We start from the raw sequence: 18734 nt of genomic DNA on the forward strand, positions 1-18734 counted from the left end.
AAGGTGCTGGGGCTGCGGATGATGCGGGAGGAGAAGGTGCTGGGGCTGCAGATGATGCGGGAGGAGAAGGTGCTGGGGCTGCAGATGATGCGGGAGGAGAAGGTGCTGGGGCTGCAGATGATGCTGGAGAAGGAGGGGTCGGTGCTGGGGCTGCAGATGATGCGGGAGGAGAAGGTGCTTGGGCTGCAGATGATGCAGGAGGAGGAGGGGTCGGTGCTGGGGCTACAGATGATGCGGGAGGAGGAGGGGTCGGTGCTGGGGCTGCAGATGATGCGGGAGGAGGAGGGGTCGGTGCTGGGGCTGCAGATGATGCGGGAGAAGGAGGGGTCGGTGCTGGGGCTGCAGATGATGCAGGAGGAGGAGGGGTTGTTGCTGGGGCTGCAGATGATGCGGGAGGAGGAGAGGTCGGTGCTGGGGTTGCAGATGATGCGGGAGGAGAAGGGGCCGGTGCTGGGGCTGCAGATGATGCGGGAGAATGAGGGGTCGGTGCTGGGGCTGCAGATGATGCTGGAGGAGAAGGGGTCGGTGCTGGGGCTGCAGATGATGTGGGAGGAGGAGGGGCCGGTGCTGGGGCTGCAGATGATGCGGGAGAAGGAGGGGCCGGTGCTGGGGCTGCAGATGATGCAGGAGAAGGAGGGGTTGGTGCTGGGGCTGCAGATGATGCGGGAGGAGGAGGGGTCGGTGCTGGGGCTGCAGATGATGCGGGAGGAGGAGGGGTCGGTGCTGGGACTGCAGATGATGTGGGAGGAGGAGGGGTCGGTGCTGGGGCTGCAGATGATGCGGGAGGAGGGGTCGGTGCTGGGGCTGCAGATGATGCGGGAGGAAGAGGGGTCGGTGCTGGGGCTGCAGAAGATGCGGGAGAAGGAGGTGCTGAGGCTGCAGATGATACGGGAGAAGGAGGGGTCGGTGCTGGGGCTGCAGATGATGCGGGAGGAGAAGGGGCCGGTGCTGGGGCTGCAGATGATGCGGGAGGGGTCGGTGCTGGGGCTGCAGATGATGCGGGAGGAGGAGAGGTCGGTGCTGGGGCTGCAGATGATGCGGGAGGAGGAGGGGTCAGTGCTGGGGCTGCAGATGATGCGGGAGGAGAAGGTGCTGGGGCTGCAGATGATGCGGGAGGAGAAGGTACTGGGGCTGCAGATGATGCAGGAGAAGGAGGGGTCAGTGCTGGGGCTGCAGATGATGCGGGAGGAGAAGGTGCTGTGGCTGCAGATGATGCGGGAGAAGGAGGGGTCGGTGCTGGGGCTGCAGATGATACGGGAGAAGGTGCTGGGGCTGCAGATGATGCGGGAGGAGAAGGTGCTGGGGCTGCAGATGATGCGGGAGAAGGAGGGGCCGGTGCTGGGGCTGCAGATGATGCGGGAGGAGGAGGGGTCGGTGCTGGGGTTGCAGATGATGCGGGAGGAGGAGGGGTCGGTGCCGGGGCTGCAGATGATGCGGGAGGAGGAGGGGTCGGTGCCGGGGTTGCAGATGATGCGGGAGGAGGAGGGGTCGGTGCTGGGGCTTCAGATGATGCGGGAGGAGAAGGGGCCTGTGCTGGGGCTGCAGATGATGCGGGAGGAGGAGGGGTCGGTGCTGGGGCTGCAGATAATGCGGGAGGAGAAGGGGCTGGGGCTGCAGATGATGCGGGAGAAGGAGGGGTCGGTGCTGGGGCTGCAGATGATGCGGGAGGAGAAGGTGCTGGGGCTGCAGATGATGCGGGAGGAGGAGGGGTCGGTGCTGGGGCTGCAGATGATGTGGGAGGAGAAGGGGCCGGTGCTGGGGCTGCGGATGATGCGGGAGGAGAAGGGGCTGGGGCTGCAGATGATGCGGGAGGAGAAGGTGCTGGGGCTGCAGATGATGCGGGAGGAGGAGGGGTCGGTGCTGGGGTTGCAGATGATGCGGGAGGAGGAGGGGTCGGTACTGGGGTTGCAGATGATGCGGGAGGAGGAGGGGTCGGTGCTGGGGCTGCAGATGATGCGGGAGGAGAAGGGGCTGGGGCTGCAGATGATGCGGGAGAAGGAGGGGTCGGTGCTGGGGCTGCAGATGATGCGGGAGGAGAAGGTGCTGGGGCTGCAGATGATGCGGGAGGAGAAGGGGCCGGTGCTGGGGCTGCAGATGATGCGGGAGGAGAAGGAGTCGGTGCTGGGGCTGCGGATGATGCGGGAGGAGGGGTCGGTGCTGGGGCTGCAGATGATACGGGAGGAGGAGGGGTCGGTGCTGGGGCTGCAGATGATGCGGGAGGAGGAGGGGTCGGTGCTGGGGTTGCAGATGATGCGCGAGGAGAAGGGGCCGGTGCTGGGGCTGCAGATGATGTGGGAGAAGGAGGGGTCGGTGCTGGGGCTGCAGATGATGCGGGAGGAGGAGTGGTCGGTGCTGGGGCTGCAGATGATGCAGGAGGAGGAGGGGTCGTGCTGGGGCTGCAGATGATGCGGGAGAAGGAGGGGTCGGTGCTGGGGCTGCAGATGATGCGGGAGGAGAAGGTGCTTGGGCTGCAGATGATGCAGGAGGAGGAGGGGTCGGTGCTGGGGCTACAGATGATGCGGGAGGAGGAGGGGTCGGTGCTGGGGCTGCAGATGATGCGGGAGGAGGAGGGGTCGGTGCTGGGGTTGCAGATGATGCGGGAGGAGAAGGGGCCGGTGCTGGGGCTGCAGATGATGCGGGAGAAGGAGGGGTCGGTGCTGGGGCTGCAGATAATGCGGGAGGAGGAGAGGTCGGTGCTGGGGCTGCAGATGATGCGGGAGGAGGAGGGGTCGTGCTGGGGCTGCAGATGATGCGGGAGAAGGAGGGGTCGGTGCTGGGGCTGCAGATGATGCGGGAGGAGAAGGTGCAGGGGCTGCAGATCATGCGGGAGGAGGAGGGGTCGGTGCTTGGGCTGCAGATGATGCGGGAGGAGGAGGAGGGGCCGGTGCTGGGGTTGCAGATGCGGGAGGAGGAGGGGTCGTGCTGGGGCTGCAGATGATGCGGGAGGAGAAGGGGCCGGTGCTGGGGCTGCAGATGATGCGGGAGAAGGAGGGGTCGTTGCTGGGGCTGCATATGATGCGGGAGGAGAAGGTGCTTGGGCTGCATATGATGCGGGAGGAGGAGGGGTCGGTGCTGGGGCTGCAGATGATGCCGGAGGAGAAGGGGTCGGTGCTGGGGCTGCGGATGATGCGGGAGGAGAAGGGGTCGGTGCTGGGGCTGCGGATGATGCGGGAGGAGAAGGTGCTGGGGCTGCAGATGATGCAGGAGGAGAAGGTACTGGGGCTGCAGATGATGCAGGAGAAGGAGGGGTCGGTGCTGGGGCTGCAGATGATGCGGGAGGAGAAGGTGCTGGGGCTGCAGATGATGCGGGAGAAGGAGGGGTCGGTGCTGGGGCTGCAGATGATACGGGAGAAGGTGCTGGGGCTGCAGATGATGCGGGAGGAGAAGGTGCTGGGGCTGCAGATGATGCAGGAGAAGGAGGGGCCGGTGCTGGGGCTGCAGATGATGCGGGAGGAGGAGGGGTCGGTGCTGGGGTTGCAGATGATGCGGGAGGAGGAGGGGTCGGTGCCGGGGCTGCAGATGATGCGGGAGGAGGAGGGGTCGGTGCCGGGGTTGCAGATGATGCGGGAGGAGGAGGGGTCGGTGCTGGGGCTGCAGATGATGCGGGAGGAGAAGGGGCCGGTGCTGGGGCTGCAGATGATGCGGGAGAAGGAGGGGTCGGTGCTGGGGCTGCAGATGATGCGGGAGGAGGAGGGGTCGGTGCTGGGGTTGCAGATGAAGCGGGAAGAGGAGGGGTCGGTGCTGGGGCTGCAGATGATGCGGGAGGAGGAGGGGTCGGTGCTGGGGCTGCAGATGATGCAGGAGGAGGAGGGGTCGGTGCTGGGGCTGCAGATGATGCGGGAGGAGGAGAGGTCGGTGCTGGGGCTGCAGATGATGCGGGAGGGGGAGGGGTCGGTGATGGTGCTGCAGATGATGCGGGAGCAGGAGGGGTAGGTGCTGGGGCTGCAGATGATGCGGGGGGAGGAGGGGTCGGTGCTGGGGCTGCAGATGATGCAGGAGAAGGAGAGGTTGGTGCTGGGGCTGCAGATGATGCGGGAGGAGGAGGGGTCGTGCTGGGGCTGCAGATGATGCGGGAGGAGGAGGGGTTCGGTGCTGGGGCTGCAGATGATGCGGGAGGAGGGGTCGGTGCTGGGGCTGCAGATGATGCGGGAGGAGGGGTCGGTGCTGGGGCTGCAGATAATGCGGGAGGAGGGGTCGGTGCTGGGGCTGCAGATGATGCGGGAGGAAGAGGGGTTGGTGCTCGGGCTGCAGAAGATGCGGGAGGAGAAGGTGCTGGGGCTGCAGATGATACGGGAGAAGGAGGGGTCGATGCGGGGGCTGCAGATGATGCGGGAGGAGGAGAGGTCGGTGCTGGGGCTGCAGATGATGCGGGAGGAGGAGGGGTCAGTGCTGGGGCTGCAGATGATGCGGGAGGAGAAGGTGCTGGGGCTGCAGATGATGCGGGAGGAGAAGGTGCTGGGGCTGCAGATGATGCAGGAGAAGGAGGAGAAGGTGCTGGGGCTGCAGATGATGCGGGAGAAGGAGGGGTCGGTGCTGGGGCTGCAGATGATGCGGGAGGAGGAGAGGTCGGTGCTGGGGCTGCAGATGATGCGGGAGGAGAAGGTGCTGGGGCTGCAGATGATGCGGGAGGAGGAGGGGTCGGTGCTGGGGCTGCAGATGATGCGGGAGAAGGAGGGGTCGGTGCTGGGGCTGCAGATGATGTGGGAGGAGAAGGGGCCGGTGCTGGGGCTGCGGATGATGCGGGAGGAGAAGGGGCTGGGGCTGCAGATGATGCGGGAGGAGAAGGTGCTGGGGCTGCAGATGATGCGGGAGGAGGAGGGGTCGGTGCTGGGGTTGCAGATGATTCGGGAGGAGGAGGGGTCGGTGCTGGGGCTGCAGATAATGCGGGAGGAGAAGGGGCTGGGGCTGCAGATGATGCGGGAGAAGGAGGGGTCGGTGCTGGGGCTGCAGATGATGCGGGAGGAGAAGGTGCTGGGGCTGCAGATGATGCGGGAGGAGGAGGGGTCGGTGCTGGGGCTGCAGATGATGTGGGAGGAGAAGGGGCCGGTGCTGGGGCTGCGGATGATGCGGGAGGAGAAGGTGCTGGGGCTGCAGATGATGCGGGAGGAGAAGGTGCTGGGGCTGCAGATGATGCGGGAGGAGGAGGGGTCGGTGCTGGGGTTGCAGATGATGCGGGAGGAGGAGGGGTCGGTGCTGGGGTTGCAGATGATGCGGGAGGAGGAGGGGTCGGTGCTGGGGCTGCAGATGATGCGGGAGGAGAAGGGGCTGGGGCTGCAGATGATGCGGGAGAAGGAGGGGTCGGTGCTGGGGCTGCAGATGATGCGGGAGGAGAAGGTGCTGGGGCTGCAGATGATGCGGGAGGAGAAGGGGCCGGTGCTGGGGCTGCAGATGATGCGGAAGAAGGTGCTGGGGCTGCAGATGATGCGGGAGGAGGAGGGGTCGGTGCTGGGGCTGCAGATGATGCGGGAGGAGGAGGGGTCGTGCTGGGGCTGCAGATGATACGGGAGGAGGAGGGGTCGGTGCTGGGGCTGCAGATGATGCGGGAGGAGGAGAGGTCGGTGCTGGGGTTGCAGATGATGCGGGAGGAGAAGGGGCCGGTGCTGGGGCTGCAGATGATGCGGGAGGAGAAGGAGTCGGTGCTGGGGCTGAGGATGATGCGGGAGGAGGAGGGGTCGGTGCTGGGGCTGCAGATGATACGGGAGGAGGAGGGGTCGGTGCTGGGGCTGCAGATGATGCGGGAGGAGGAGGGGTCGGTGCTGGGGTTGCAGATGATGCGGGAGGAGAAGGAGTCGGTGCTGGGGCTGCGGATGATGCGGGAGGAGGAGGGGTCGGTGCTGGGGCTGCAGATGATACGGGAGGAGGAGGGGTCGGTGCTGGGGCTGCAGATGATGCGGGAGGAGGAGGGGTCAGTGCTGGGGCTGCAGATGATGCGGGAGAAGGAGGGGTCGGTGCTGGGGCTGCAGATGATGCGGGAGGAGGAGAGGTCGGTGCTGGGGCTGCAGATGATGCGGGAGGAGGAGGGGTCGTGCTGGGGCTGCAGATGATGCGGGAGAAGGAGGGGTCGGTGCTGGGGCTGCAGATGATGCGGGAGGAGAAGGTGCTTGGGCTGCAGATGATGCAGGAGGAGGAGGGGTCGGTGCTGGGGCTACAGATGATGCGGGAGGAGGAGGGGTCGGTGCTGGGGCTGCAGATGATGCGGGAGGAGGAGGGGTCGGTGCTGGGGTTGCAGATGATGCGGGAGGAGAAGGGGCCGGTGCTGGGGCTGCAGATGATGCGGGAGAAGGAGGGGTCGGTGCTGGGGCTGCAGATGATGCGGGAGGAGGAGAGGTCGGTGCTGGGGCTGCAGATGATGCGGGAGGAGGAGGGGTCGTGCTGGGGCTGCAGATGATGCGGGAGAAGGAGGGGTCGGTGCTGGGGCTGCAGATGATGCGGGAGGAGAAGGTGCTGGGGCTGCAGATCATGCGGGAGGAGGAGGGGTCGGTGCTGGGGCTGCAGATGATGCGGGAGGAGGAGGGGTCGGTGCTGGGGTTGCAGATGCGGGAGGAGGAGGGGTCGTGCTGGGGATGCAGATGATGCGGGAGGAGAAGGGGCCGGTGCTGGGGCTGCAGATGATGCGGGAGAAGGAGGGGTCGTTGCTGGGGCTGCATATGATGCGGGAGGAGAAGGTGCTTGGGCTGCATATGATGCGGGAGGAGGAGGGGTCGGTGCTGGGGCTGCAGATGATGCCGGAGGAGAAGGGGCCGGTGCTGGGGCTGCGGATGATGCGGGAGGAGAAGGGGTCGGTGCTGGGGCTGCGGATGATACGGGAGGAGAAGGGGTCGGTGCTGGGGCTGCGGATGATGCGGGAGGAGAAGGTGCTGGGGCTGCAGATGATGCGGGAGGAGAAGGTGCTGGGGCTGCAGATGATGCAGGAGGAGAAGGTGCTGGGGCTGCAGATGATGCGGGAGGAGGAGGGGTCAGTGCTGGGGCTGCAGATGATGCGGGAGGAGAAGGGGCCGGTGCTGGGGCTGCAGATGATGCGGGAGGAGGAGGGGTCAGTGCTGGGGCTGCAGATGATGCGGGAGGAGAAGGGGTCGATGCTGGGGCTGGAGATGATGCGGGAGGAGGAGGGGTCGGTGCTGGGGCTGCAGATGATGCGGAAGGAGAAGGGGCCGGTGCTGGGGCTGCGGATGATGCGGGAGGAGAAGGGGCTGGGGCTGCAGATGATGCGGTAGGAGAAGGGGTAGTTGCTGGGGCTGCGGATGATGCGGGAGGAGTAGTTGCTGGGGCTGCGGATGATGCGGGAGGAGAAGGTGCTGGTGCTGCAGATGATGCGGGAGGAGAAGGTGCTGGGGCTGCAGATGATGCGGGAGGAGAAGGTGCTGGGGCTGCAGATGATGCGGGAGGAGAAGGTGCTGGGGCTGCAGATGATGCTGGAGAAGGAGGGGTCGGTGCTGGGGCTGCAGATGATGCGGGAGGAGAAGGTGCTTGGGCTGCAGATGATGCGGGAGGAGGAGGGGTCGGTGCTGGGGCTACAGATGATGCGGGAGGAGGAGGGGTCGGTGCTGGGGCTGCAGATGATGCGGGAGGAGGAGGGGTCTGTGCTGGGGCTGCAGATGATACGGGAGGAGGAGGGGTCGGTGCTGGGGCTGCAGATGATGCGGGAGGAGGAGGGGTCGGTGCTGGGGTTGCAGATGATGCGGGAGGAGAAGGGGCCGGTGCTGGGGCTGCAGATGATGCGGGAGAAGGAGGGGTCGGTGCTGGGGCTGCAGATGATGCTGGAGGAGGAGGGGCCGGTGCTGGGGCTGCAGATGATGCGGGAGAAGGAGGAGCCGGTGCTGGGGCTGCAGATGATGCAGGAGAAAGAGGGGTTGGTGCTGGGGCTGCAGATGATGCGGGAGGAGGAGGGGTCGGTGCTGGGGCTGCAGATGATGCGGGAGGAGGAGGGGTCGGTGCTGGGGCTGCAGATGATGCGGGAGGAGGAGGGGTCGGTGCTGGGGCTGCAGATGATGCGGGAGTAGGGGTCGGTGCTGGGGCTGCAGATGATGCGGGAGGAAGAGGGGTCGGTGCTGGGGCTGCAGAAGATGCGGGAGAAGGAGGGGTCGGTGCTGGGGCTGCAGATGAAACGGGAGAAGGTGCTGGGGCTGCAGATGATGCGGGAGAAGGAGAGGTCGGTGCTGGGGCTGCAGATGATGTGGGAGTAGAAGGTGCTGGGGCTGAGGATGATGATGAGGAGGGTGAGGAGGAGGCAGATAATCAGCTCAGCTGCTTTATATATACTGCACGCCAACTAAGGGGCGGGGTCCTGTGCTTGCCCCTCCCACCCCCCCGCACAGGCCATGCCCAGGCCTCTCTGGCCAGCTGCTTGTGGCTACTGGTGTCCTCTACCCCCAGCCTGGCCGGGAGCTGTGCGGGGACTGGTGAGTGTACATGTACCAGTGCTGGTATATATAGTGCAGCATCATTATAGCCTGCCCATTACACATATACAGCATCTATATTTATAAAAGGCTAACACTACACACACCAGTGACGTGCGATGAGGCAGAGCTTTTCCTGTCATACTAACGTACACTCTTGTGTGGGCGCACTCTTGGAAAGGAAGAGAAATTCTTCAATTGAAAAAAGATTATGTTAAAACATATATTTATTAATCTAAATTAAAACAATTACCCATCTACGATCCAAAAATATGAGAAAATATTAGGAATGTTCTGGTCTATTAATCATGAGAGAAAGATTAGAAAGGCTGCAGACACTGAATAGTCTGACACCCGTTTCTCCTGACCAGTACAGATGTTCTGTATTAATGGGACCGGAAGAGGAGGTCAGTATACGTATTTTGTCATAGAAAGACCACCTAGATTAGGTCAATACTATACACTTTACTCATTACCCGTGAAGCCATATGGCATAAATTCGAAATGTATATCATGATATCCTTACACTAGAGAAAATGTAAGAAGAAAAATAGGAGAAAAAGGCAGAAAAAGATACAGTTAGTGGTGATACTGCTGTTGGTGTCCACCCTTCAGAAGAAGGGGAATAGTTCCTACCCTACAACACCGGGTATTCCCAGGGAGTCTCCTCTCAAGGTACTGACCCAGCCCGACGCTGTTTGGCTTCCAAGATCGGACGAGATCGGGCATAAGCAGCGTGGTATGATAGTAGAGAGGATATCTACCAATGAGAGTGTACCTATATACGAAAATGAAAGATTTAGAAAAGATAAACCGTACAGTACGTGGATCTGCTTTCCACGTTAGGCAGGGTAGAACAACTGTCACTCAGTGGCGTTGTGTACCCTGGATCGGGGATGAGAGTCCACTGGACAATAGTAAGTTAAGAAAGGAATTAGATATGTAGATTGGAACTTATAGAGTTGGGTGACTATTAGATATCCAAAGAGCAAATGTCAAATGCAGGAGTAAAGTATCAGGTAAGTTCGTGAGCAAAATGCAAATTAACTATACATTCTTTATACACAGACAGTATGAATATATGGCAAAAAAAAGAGACCCTTGCGTAATTATAGACAAAAATAAGCACGTATGATAGAACGTACTGCATACAGCAGATATAGGTCAAATTCAAAGGGTAGGTGATGACCGATGGCAAAATAAGCACGTATAATAGAGCATGCTACATAAAGCAGATATGGTCAGGCAGTGTACAGGGAATAGAATCACCCTCTAGTCACTAAAATAAATGAGCTAAGTTATACACAGAAAATTGTGACTGCCTCATCTGACAGGTATTACACATGCAAAAAAGAGATAAGTGCCTGTAGAGAAAAATTATCACAACAGTAACTTATGTTGAAAATAAGAGCCAATATACTCATAGAGTCAAATACAACAGGTAGGTGATGACCGATAAAGCCTCCATGGGAAGGTCCCGCTGTAGAGTCCGTGGAAAACGCGTTTCGCCCGTGGGATCTGATCCCGGAAGTGAACAAGCCCACGGGCGAAACGCGTTTTCCATGGACTCTACAGCGGGACCTTCCCATGGAGGCTTTATCGGTCATCACCTACCTGTTGTATTTGACTCTATGAGTATATTGGCTCTTATTTTTAACATAAGTTACTGTTGTGATAATTTTTCTCTACAGGCACTTATCTCTTTTTTGCATGTGTAATACCTGTCAGATGAGGCAGTCACAATTTTCTGTGTATAACTTAGCTCATTTATTTTAGTGACTAGAGGGTGATTCTATTCCCTGTACACTGCCTGACCATATCTGCTTTATGTAGCATGCTCTATTATACGTGCTTATTTTGCCATCGGTCATCACCTACCCTTTGAATTTGACCTATATCTGCTGTATGCAGTACGTTCTATCATACGTGCTTATTTTTGTCTATAATTACGCAAGGGTCTCTTTTTTTTGCCATATATTCATACTGTCTGTGTATAAAGAATGTATAGTTAATTTGCATTTTGCTCACGAACTTACCCGATACTTTACTCCTGCATTTGACATTTGCTCTTTGGATATCTAATAGTCACCCAACTCTATAAGTTCCAATCTACATATCTAATTCCTTTCTTAACTTACTATTGTCCAGTGGACTCTCATCCCCGATCCAGGGTACACAACGCCACTGAGTGACAGTTGTTCTACCCTGCCTAACGTGGAAAGCAGATCCACGTACTGTACGGTTTATCTTTTCTAAATCTTTCATTTTCGTATATAGGTGCACTCTCAATGGTAGATATCCTCTCTACTATCATACCACGCTGCTTATGCCCGATCTCGTCCGATCTTGGAAGCCAAACAGCGTCGGGCTGGGTCAGTACCTTGAGAGGAGACTCCCTGGGAATACCCGGTGTTGTAGGGTAGGAACTATTCCCCTTCTTCTGAAGGGTGGACACCAACAGCAGTATCACCACTAACTGTATCTTTTTCTGCCTTTTTCTCCTATTTTTCTTCTTACATTTTCTCTAGTGTAAGGATATCATGATATACATTTCGAATTTATGCCATATGGCTTCACGGGTAATGAGTAAAGTGTATAGTATTGACCTAATCTAGGTGGTCTTTCTATGACAAAATACGTATACTGACCTCCTCTTCCGGTCCCATTAATACAGAACATCTGTACTGGTCAGGAGAAACGGGTGTCAGACTATTCAGTGTCTGCAGCCTTTCTAATCTTTCTCTCATGATTAATAGACCAGAACATTCCTAATATTTTCTCATATTTTTGGATCGTAGATGGGTAATTGTTTTAATTTAGATTAATAAATATATGTTTTAACATAATCTTTTTTCAATTGAAGAATTTCTCTTCCTTTCCAAGAGTGCGCCCACACCAGAGCTTTCTCTTTCTCCCCTTGTACTCTCTAGCTCTGGGCGCACCACCAACAGGGACCACAATTGAAAGGTTCTATCTTCCTTTCTCACAATTGTAACTGTCCGCCTTTGGGCCCTCATTCCGAGTTGTTCGCTCGCAAGGCGATTTTAGCAGTATTGCACACGCTAAGCCACCGCCTACTGGGAGTGAATCTTAGCATCTTAAAATTGCGAACGAAAGATTCGCATTATTGCGATTACACATCTCGTAGCAGTTTCAGAGTAGCTTCAGACTTACTCGGCATCTGCGATCAGTTCAGTGCTTATCGTTCCTGGTTTGACGTCACAAACACACCCAGCGTTCGCCCAGACACTCCTCCGTTTCTCCAGCCACTCCCGCGTTTTTTCCGGAAACGGTAGCGTTTTTTCCCACACGCCCATAAAACGGCCTGTTTCCGCCCAGTAACACCCATTTCCTGTCAATCACACTACGATCGCCTGAGCGAAGAAAAAGCCGTGAGTAAAAATCCAAACTTCATAGCAAATTTACTTGGCGCAGTCGCAGTGCGGACATTGCGCATGCGCACTAAGCGGAAAAACGCTGCGATGCAAAGAAATTTTCCGAGCGAACGACTCGGAATGACCTCCTTGGTTTTTCCAATATTAGCTACAACTTATTATATACCAGTGCCCAGTCGCTCCTTTTTTCCTTATACTAACGTACACGCCAGAGTTTCCACAATATCAAGTATGTGAAAAATACAAAGAATATATTAGAAATATCTTTTCTGAGCAGGGTACGTAGGATTCCACAGGGAAACTTTGGGGTGTAGAGATGGATCTGGGTCCGGGGCATCAATAGGTTAAAGCTTTAGCTGTCCCAGGAGGCATTGGGGCCACTATAACCCCGCCTCCAGGCACTGTGAGCTCAGTTTTGAAGTTGGTGCCTGAAGTAGCAGGTCACTAAACAGGACTGGGCAGCCCTGAAGGGTTTTTGTCTTTTCTCTGGCTGGGTCCACAGGATTATCCACAGGATAACATTGGGTTATGCCGGAGCGACAGCGGAAATGGCACCAACACGGTCACGAGCTTTCTGGCCTCCCATGACGCATCGGGGCTTCACCATATAATCCCGCCCACTGACTCAGTCAAATCAGTTTTTTGTTTGGTGCGGCAGGAGCCGGACCATGGTCACAGGGCTGCTGTAGATAAAGCAGCCTGAAGCTTTTTATTATTTTATTTTTATAGTCTTACTATGTTTTTTTGAGCGACTTTTTCCTAACAGCGTCTTAAACGCATATTAAAAAGAGTCGCTCCAACAACTCCCCACCGGGTCGCAACAACGCTTACCTTCGCGGTACAGTGCTGTATCGACGGGCGTCTGTGTCGGATGTTCTAGCAGGTCCAGCAGACGTAACCAGGCTGTGGCCGGAGCATGGGGGAAGGTAAGTCTATGGATTTCCTCTTACTAGGTGGGTCCGGAAACAGCTACACTGTATTGGTGGAGACTACAATCAGTGTGTTGATGCGCCGAACACCTCGAGTGCGACAGAGCTATGCTCCAGGGATCATAGGCGCCAGGACTAGGTTGAAGCCACAATCCTTAAAGTTTAAGTCAACGGGGGGATTCAGACGCTCTCCTGGCAGTCCTTCCTCCAAGTTCATGACCAGTTTCCGCGTGTCTCCCGTCCATGAACTGAATGACCTCACTTCCGCCCCAGATACTACCACGAGGGTACTCGGTCGCAGCTTAGACGCTTCTGTTGTGTACACTAGAGAACCCGCCTAGACCGAGTCGCAGGTCTTAGCCTCTGTATACACATGTAAGTCACTGAGTGTCCGTCAGTGAGCGTCCGTGTCTCTCATCAGTTATCCGAAAGGCAGTGTACACCAGTAGCGTCTGAATCCACTCAGCGTCTGCGAGCGTATTTGTGGATATGGAAGTGTGGTGAGTCTCCCTGTATCCCGCTCTACGGAGGAAGGGTATACAGTACTAAAAATTCTCTCTACTTGTTAGTATGAATTGTTAATTTTTAGTACATATTGCGTATGAGATCTGTATATTACTGTGGTTTTTGCATGTTATGTTTGAAAAAAAACCAGTTAAAAACAGAAGTACAATTTTCCTACTTACGTGTAAGTTGTTATGGGGGTTGTATTCTCATATGACAATGTCTAATGCTTTAACATGTGACTGACTGCTAGTATGTGTGCTGACTTTTCTATGTTGTCAGTCCTGTTCTGACCCTCAAATCAGGTGCTCTGTGGTCAGATTGATCTCACTTCTGTATATCCATATATAGGTGATTTTCAGTCACAAATTGTGTAGTCACTAACAGAATATTACCATGTCTGTGAGCGGCAAAAGTGACGAGGAGACTTTATCAGGCACTCCTATATCCCTAACATGCTTATCTTGTAAGACAGGGTTAATTGGTATGAACCAGCTGGTCACTTATGAGGGGTTGTGTGCGAACTGTTTTGCTTTTCAGCAAAGTAAAAAAACAGGATTTGGTTCAACAACCAACAGAGCCACCATGGAATATGTTCGCAAAGACTGTATCTTCAATAGCGGACAGGTTAACTCCGGTAGCACCACCTCAAGGGTTAGGTTACACTATGAACCCATACATGCAGCTCCCTTCCTACGGCTTGGTTCCAGTAGCCTCTACAAGCAACCAGGGGACAGGTAAGACTAAGACAGATGCGTCTATGTGGCAGACTACACAAAATGATACAACAGATGATGATACAGTATATTCAAATACTCCGTATGATGATCAGTCGCAGAGTTTTAGTTCAGAGGATGTAGCTGAACGCTGAACTTATTAATGCTGTGAAGGCTGTTCTCTCCTTGGAAGATCCAGCCAAGACAGTGTCAAAATCTAAAGCACCTGTGTGTAAACGAACAAAGACAGTTAAAACTGAATTCCCAGCGTCAGATGAGCTGACGGAAATGATGGATGAGTCTTGGGCGACGCCCAGTAAAAAATATAAGATTCCGAAAAGATGGAATTCTTATTATCCATTTCCTGCTGTGGATTGTTCGAAGAGAGAAGTTCCTCCAAAAGTAGATGCACATGTGCTGCGACTTGTGCATAAATCTGCTTTACCACTGTCATCTACCTCACTAAATGATGTCACAGACAGAAGGGTAGTTTCTTGAAAAATGTATTTTCTCTAGTAGGAGCAGTGGTAAGACCTGCTATGGCTTTGGCCTGGGTAGCAAAGGCAATGGGCGAATGGATAGAGGAACTAGAGAATGGCCTCTCCTCTCCTAATAGGGAGCAAGAGGATCTTTTAAGCCGTTTAAGGCAATCTGCCCAATACTTGGAAGAAGCAGCAATTGATGTAGGTACAGTTGCTTCTAAAGCTTCAGCCTTGACAGTAGTCGCTCGCAGAGCAGTTTGGCTACGTACCTGGAAAGCAGATGCGGAATCCAAGAAAGAATTGGAAGCATTGCCTTTTGTGGGTAATATATTATTTGGGAAACCATTATCTGATATCCTAGAATCAGAGGCTGAATCAAAAAAGGTCAGATTTCCGGCTACTTATAACCCTAAGACTAGGGGTTCAAAGTTTCGCTCATTTCGGTGGCAAAGCAAAGCTAAAGAGGAGCCTAAGCAACCCCAGTCCAATAGATCGGCAGGGGTAGGAAGCAATGGGCCAGTAGAAAGCCAGCTTCCAAGCCTGAACAGAAACCATCAGCCTGAAGAGACGGGCCTCCGCCTGGAGGATTCCAGGGTTGGGGGCCGACTCCTTCTTTTTGCACACATATGGCAACAGTCAACAGCAGATGCTTGGGTGCAGAAGGTGGTATCTCAAGGGTATGGGTTCCCATTCAGGAGGAAGCCTCCTCAAAGATTTTTTTGCACCAGCCCGTCTCGTATAGAGTCGAAGGCCAATGCCCTGCAAGAAGCAGTCCAAAAATTACTGCAGTCAGGTGTGATTGTCCCAGTACCTCCATCACAAAGGGGACAGGGGTTTTACTCCAATCTATTTCTAATCCAGAAGCCAAATGGGTCATATCGACCAATTCTAAATCTGAAAATGTTGAACAGATACATATGGATCCCGAAGTTCCACATGGAGACGTTACGCTCCATAATGTTGGCTATGGAACCGGGAGATTACATGGTATCTCTGGATGTACGGGATGCTTACCTACATGTGCCTATAGCACTGTCTCATCAGGGTTATCTCAGGTTTGCCATCCTCCAGGAACATTTTCAGTTCCAAGCCTTGCCCTTCGGGTTAGCAACAGCACCCAGGGTGTTTACCAAGATTATGGTGGTTATGGCATCTTATCTCCGCAAGCAAGGGATAAGAAAATTCCTATACCTTGACGACCTGTTAATCCTAGCACATTCGCAGGAGTTACTTTTGAACCATCTTCAACAGACAATAGTTTGTTTACAGAGACACGGGTGGCTCATAAATTGGGAAAAGTCGTCTCTGAATCCATCACAGCGGATGGTCCATTTGGGGGCCATATTGGATTCAGATCTACAAAGAGTTTTTCTACCAGAGAAAAAGATGGTCAAGATGCAGGTCATGACTCAGGAAGCGTTGCACGTCCAGACAATGTCAGTCCATGCAGCAATGCGACTGTTGGGTCTGATGGTATCAACCTTCGACATGGCGGAATATGCGCAGTTCCACTCCAGACCATTACAGCACCTTATTCTGACCAAATGGAACGGAAATCATCAGACGATAAAAAAGCAGATGATAAAGTTTCCAGTAAACGTAAAGAGGTCTCTAGCGTGGTGGCTACAGACAGACCATTTAAACAAGGGGAGACCCTTTTGGATAAAAGAATGGCAAGTCCTGACAACAGATGCCAGCCTACAAGGCTGGGGCGTGGTACTCGGAAGCCTTTGGTTCCAGGGAAAATGGACCGCAAGGGAAAGTCGCCTGCCAATAAATCTGTTGGAAATAAGGGCCATTTATATGGCTCTAGTTCAGGTAAAGGACAGTCTGCAAGGAAGACCGGTCCAGATTCGCTCAGACAATGCGACAGCAGTAGCGTACCTCAATCATCAAGGAGGAACTCACAGCAAAAGATTGATGGAGGAAGTAACTCCCATTCTAACATGGGCGGAACTCCATCTTCCAGCATTGTCAGCAGTGTTTGTCCCAGGTGTACTGAACTGGGAAGCGTATTTTCTCAGTCGACACACCATTCAGGAAACCGAATGGGCATTACATCCAGAAGTGTTTCAGATAATAGTGAACACATGGGGTCTACCAGAGTTAGATCTAATGGCGTCTCGTCTAAACAACAAAGTTCCGAAGTACGGATCGAGAACAAAGGATCCCGGAGCGGTCCTTGTAGACGCACTGTCAGTAGAATGGAAATTTCATCTGGCATATCTGTTCCCTCCAATATCTCTGTTACCCAGAGTAGTGAGAAAAATAAAGCAAGCAAAGGGAGCAATAATTCTAATGGCTCCAGCTTGGCTAAGAAGGCATTGGTACACAGATCTTCTGAGGATGTCCGTGGAAGCACCAATACTGCCCCCTCGACGTCCAGATCTGCTAATGCAGGGTCCTTGTTGTCACAGTCATCTGGATCGTCTGTCTTTGACGGCGTGGCTGTTGAAACCTCTATCCTAGACGCTAGAGGATTTTCAATACAAGTAATCCAAACTATGCTTAGAGCAAGAAAGCCTTCTTCAGTTTGTGTGTATCATAGAATATGGCAAGCCTATATTCATTGGTGTACTGGAACAAATTTGAATCCAAGATCTTTTAAAGTATCCAGGATTTTGGATTTCCTTCAAGCAGGATTGGATAAAGGTTTGAAAGTGGCTTCCTTGAGAGTTCAAGTATCAGCATTAACTGTATGGTTTCAGCGAAAGATTGCTGATTTACAGGATGTACGTACATTTTTTCAAGGAGTAGTACATATTCAACCTCCATTTGTTCCTCCTGCAGCTCCCTGGGATTTGAATTAAGTTCTTAAATTTCTCCAGGATCCTCTGTTTGAACCACTTGAGAGAGCAGATCTTAAATGGTTAACGGTTAAAGTTCTTTTTTTACTGTCAATGGCATCAGCCAGAAGAGTGTCAGATTTAGGAGCATTATCATGTAAGTCTCCTTTCCTAAGTTTTTTTCCAGACAGAGCAGTTCTCAGAACGAGATCTGGTTATCTTCCAAAGGTGGTTTCAAAGTTTCACCTTAACGAAGAGATTGTAGTCCCAGCTTTTCAGGTATCGGGACATTCTGCGGGAGAAGCGTCGCTGGACGTAGTCCGAGCATTAAGAATCTACGTAGATCGTACTAGTGCCATCAGGAAAGCAGATTCTCTCTTCATCCTCTACGGATTTCATAGAAGAGGATGGCCTGCTAGTAAACAGACGCTGGCGAGATGGCTCCGAATGGTAATATCAGAAGCTTATTCTCATGCAGTTCTCCCTACTCCGGCTAATGTCTCTGCACACTCTACACGTAAGGTAGGTCCTTCATGGGCAGCACAACAGGGTGCTTCAGCAGAACAGATTTGTAAGGCAGCCACATGGTCTTCCATAAACACATTCATTAGACATTATGCCTCGGATACTTTTGCCTTTCATGACGCAGACTTCGGGCGAAAGGTCCTCCTGTGTAATCAGGAGCGTCCCCACCACTAAAACTGGCTTTGGGAATCCCAATGTTATCCTGTGAATAATCCTGTGGACCCAGCCAGAGAAATAGACGTTATGGTAAGAACTTACCGTTGATAACGTGATTTCTCTTATGTCCACAGGTATCCACAGGGGTCCCACCCTGACGCACCTGATTTGAGGATCTTGACAATCACTAAACCTCTTCCTTCTTGTATGGAAGGGTGTACATGTGTGTTCTTACCGCCTAAATAGGTTTCTACCTGATGCTCCTGCCTAAATCGCTGTGGAAAGAACTGATTTGACTGAGTCAGTGGGCGGGATTATATGGTGAAGCCCCGATGCATCCTGGGAGGCCAGAAAGCTCGCGACCGTGTTGGTGCCATTTCCGCTGTCGCTCCGGCATATCCCAATGTTATCCTGTGGATACCTGTGGACATAAGAGAAATCACGTTATCAACGACAAGTTCTTACCATAACGTCTATTTTGACTGAAATTGACTTTTTTCCATGAGCCAGCAGCGCTGTAAGTCAGAGTGACTTCAGCGCTGCAGTTCCATCACCCCCCACATGGCGCTGCATACTCCTGCTGCCTTGCCCGGGTACTTGTGAGGGGGGAAGTCCATGGCGAAAAGGCACCACTGTGGGGCGCTTCCTAGGATCCCGTGGCCGTCACTGGGGGCAGGTAAGAGGGTCTCCTAGCAGGACCAGGCCAGTAAGGGCACAGGTCTAGTATTAATACTTGTTTAATGAGGCCCTATAGTACATGGGTTGGAAGACCAGCATAGTTGAGGTGGCACTTGACCTGTAGCCCCTCCTCCGGCTCTGGGTGCCGCCTACTGCAGATTTCC

General features: G+C 54.2%; 2 pseudogenes; one reads left to right on the forward strand and one right to left on the reverse strand.

Annotated features, from left to right (window-relative positions):
- Positions 1–9033: 9033 nt before the first annotated feature.
- On the reverse strand, positions 9034–9152 carry LOC134985624 (5S ribosomal RNA; annotated as a pseudogene).
- Positions 9153–10701: 1549 nt separating this feature from the next.
- Positions 10702–10820, forward strand: LOC134985625 (5S ribosomal RNA; annotated as a pseudogene).
- The last annotated feature ends 7914 nt before the right edge of the window (positions 10821–18734 follow it).

Source organism: Pseudophryne corroboree, assembly GCF_028390025.1.
Source record: "Pseudophryne corroboree isolate aPseCor3 chromosome 6 unlocalized genomic scaffold, aPseCor3.hap2 SUPER_6_unloc_4, whole genome shotgun sequence".
Taxonomy (NCBI): Eukaryota; Metazoa; Chordata; class Amphibia; order Anura; family Myobatrachidae; genus Pseudophryne; species Pseudophryne corroboree.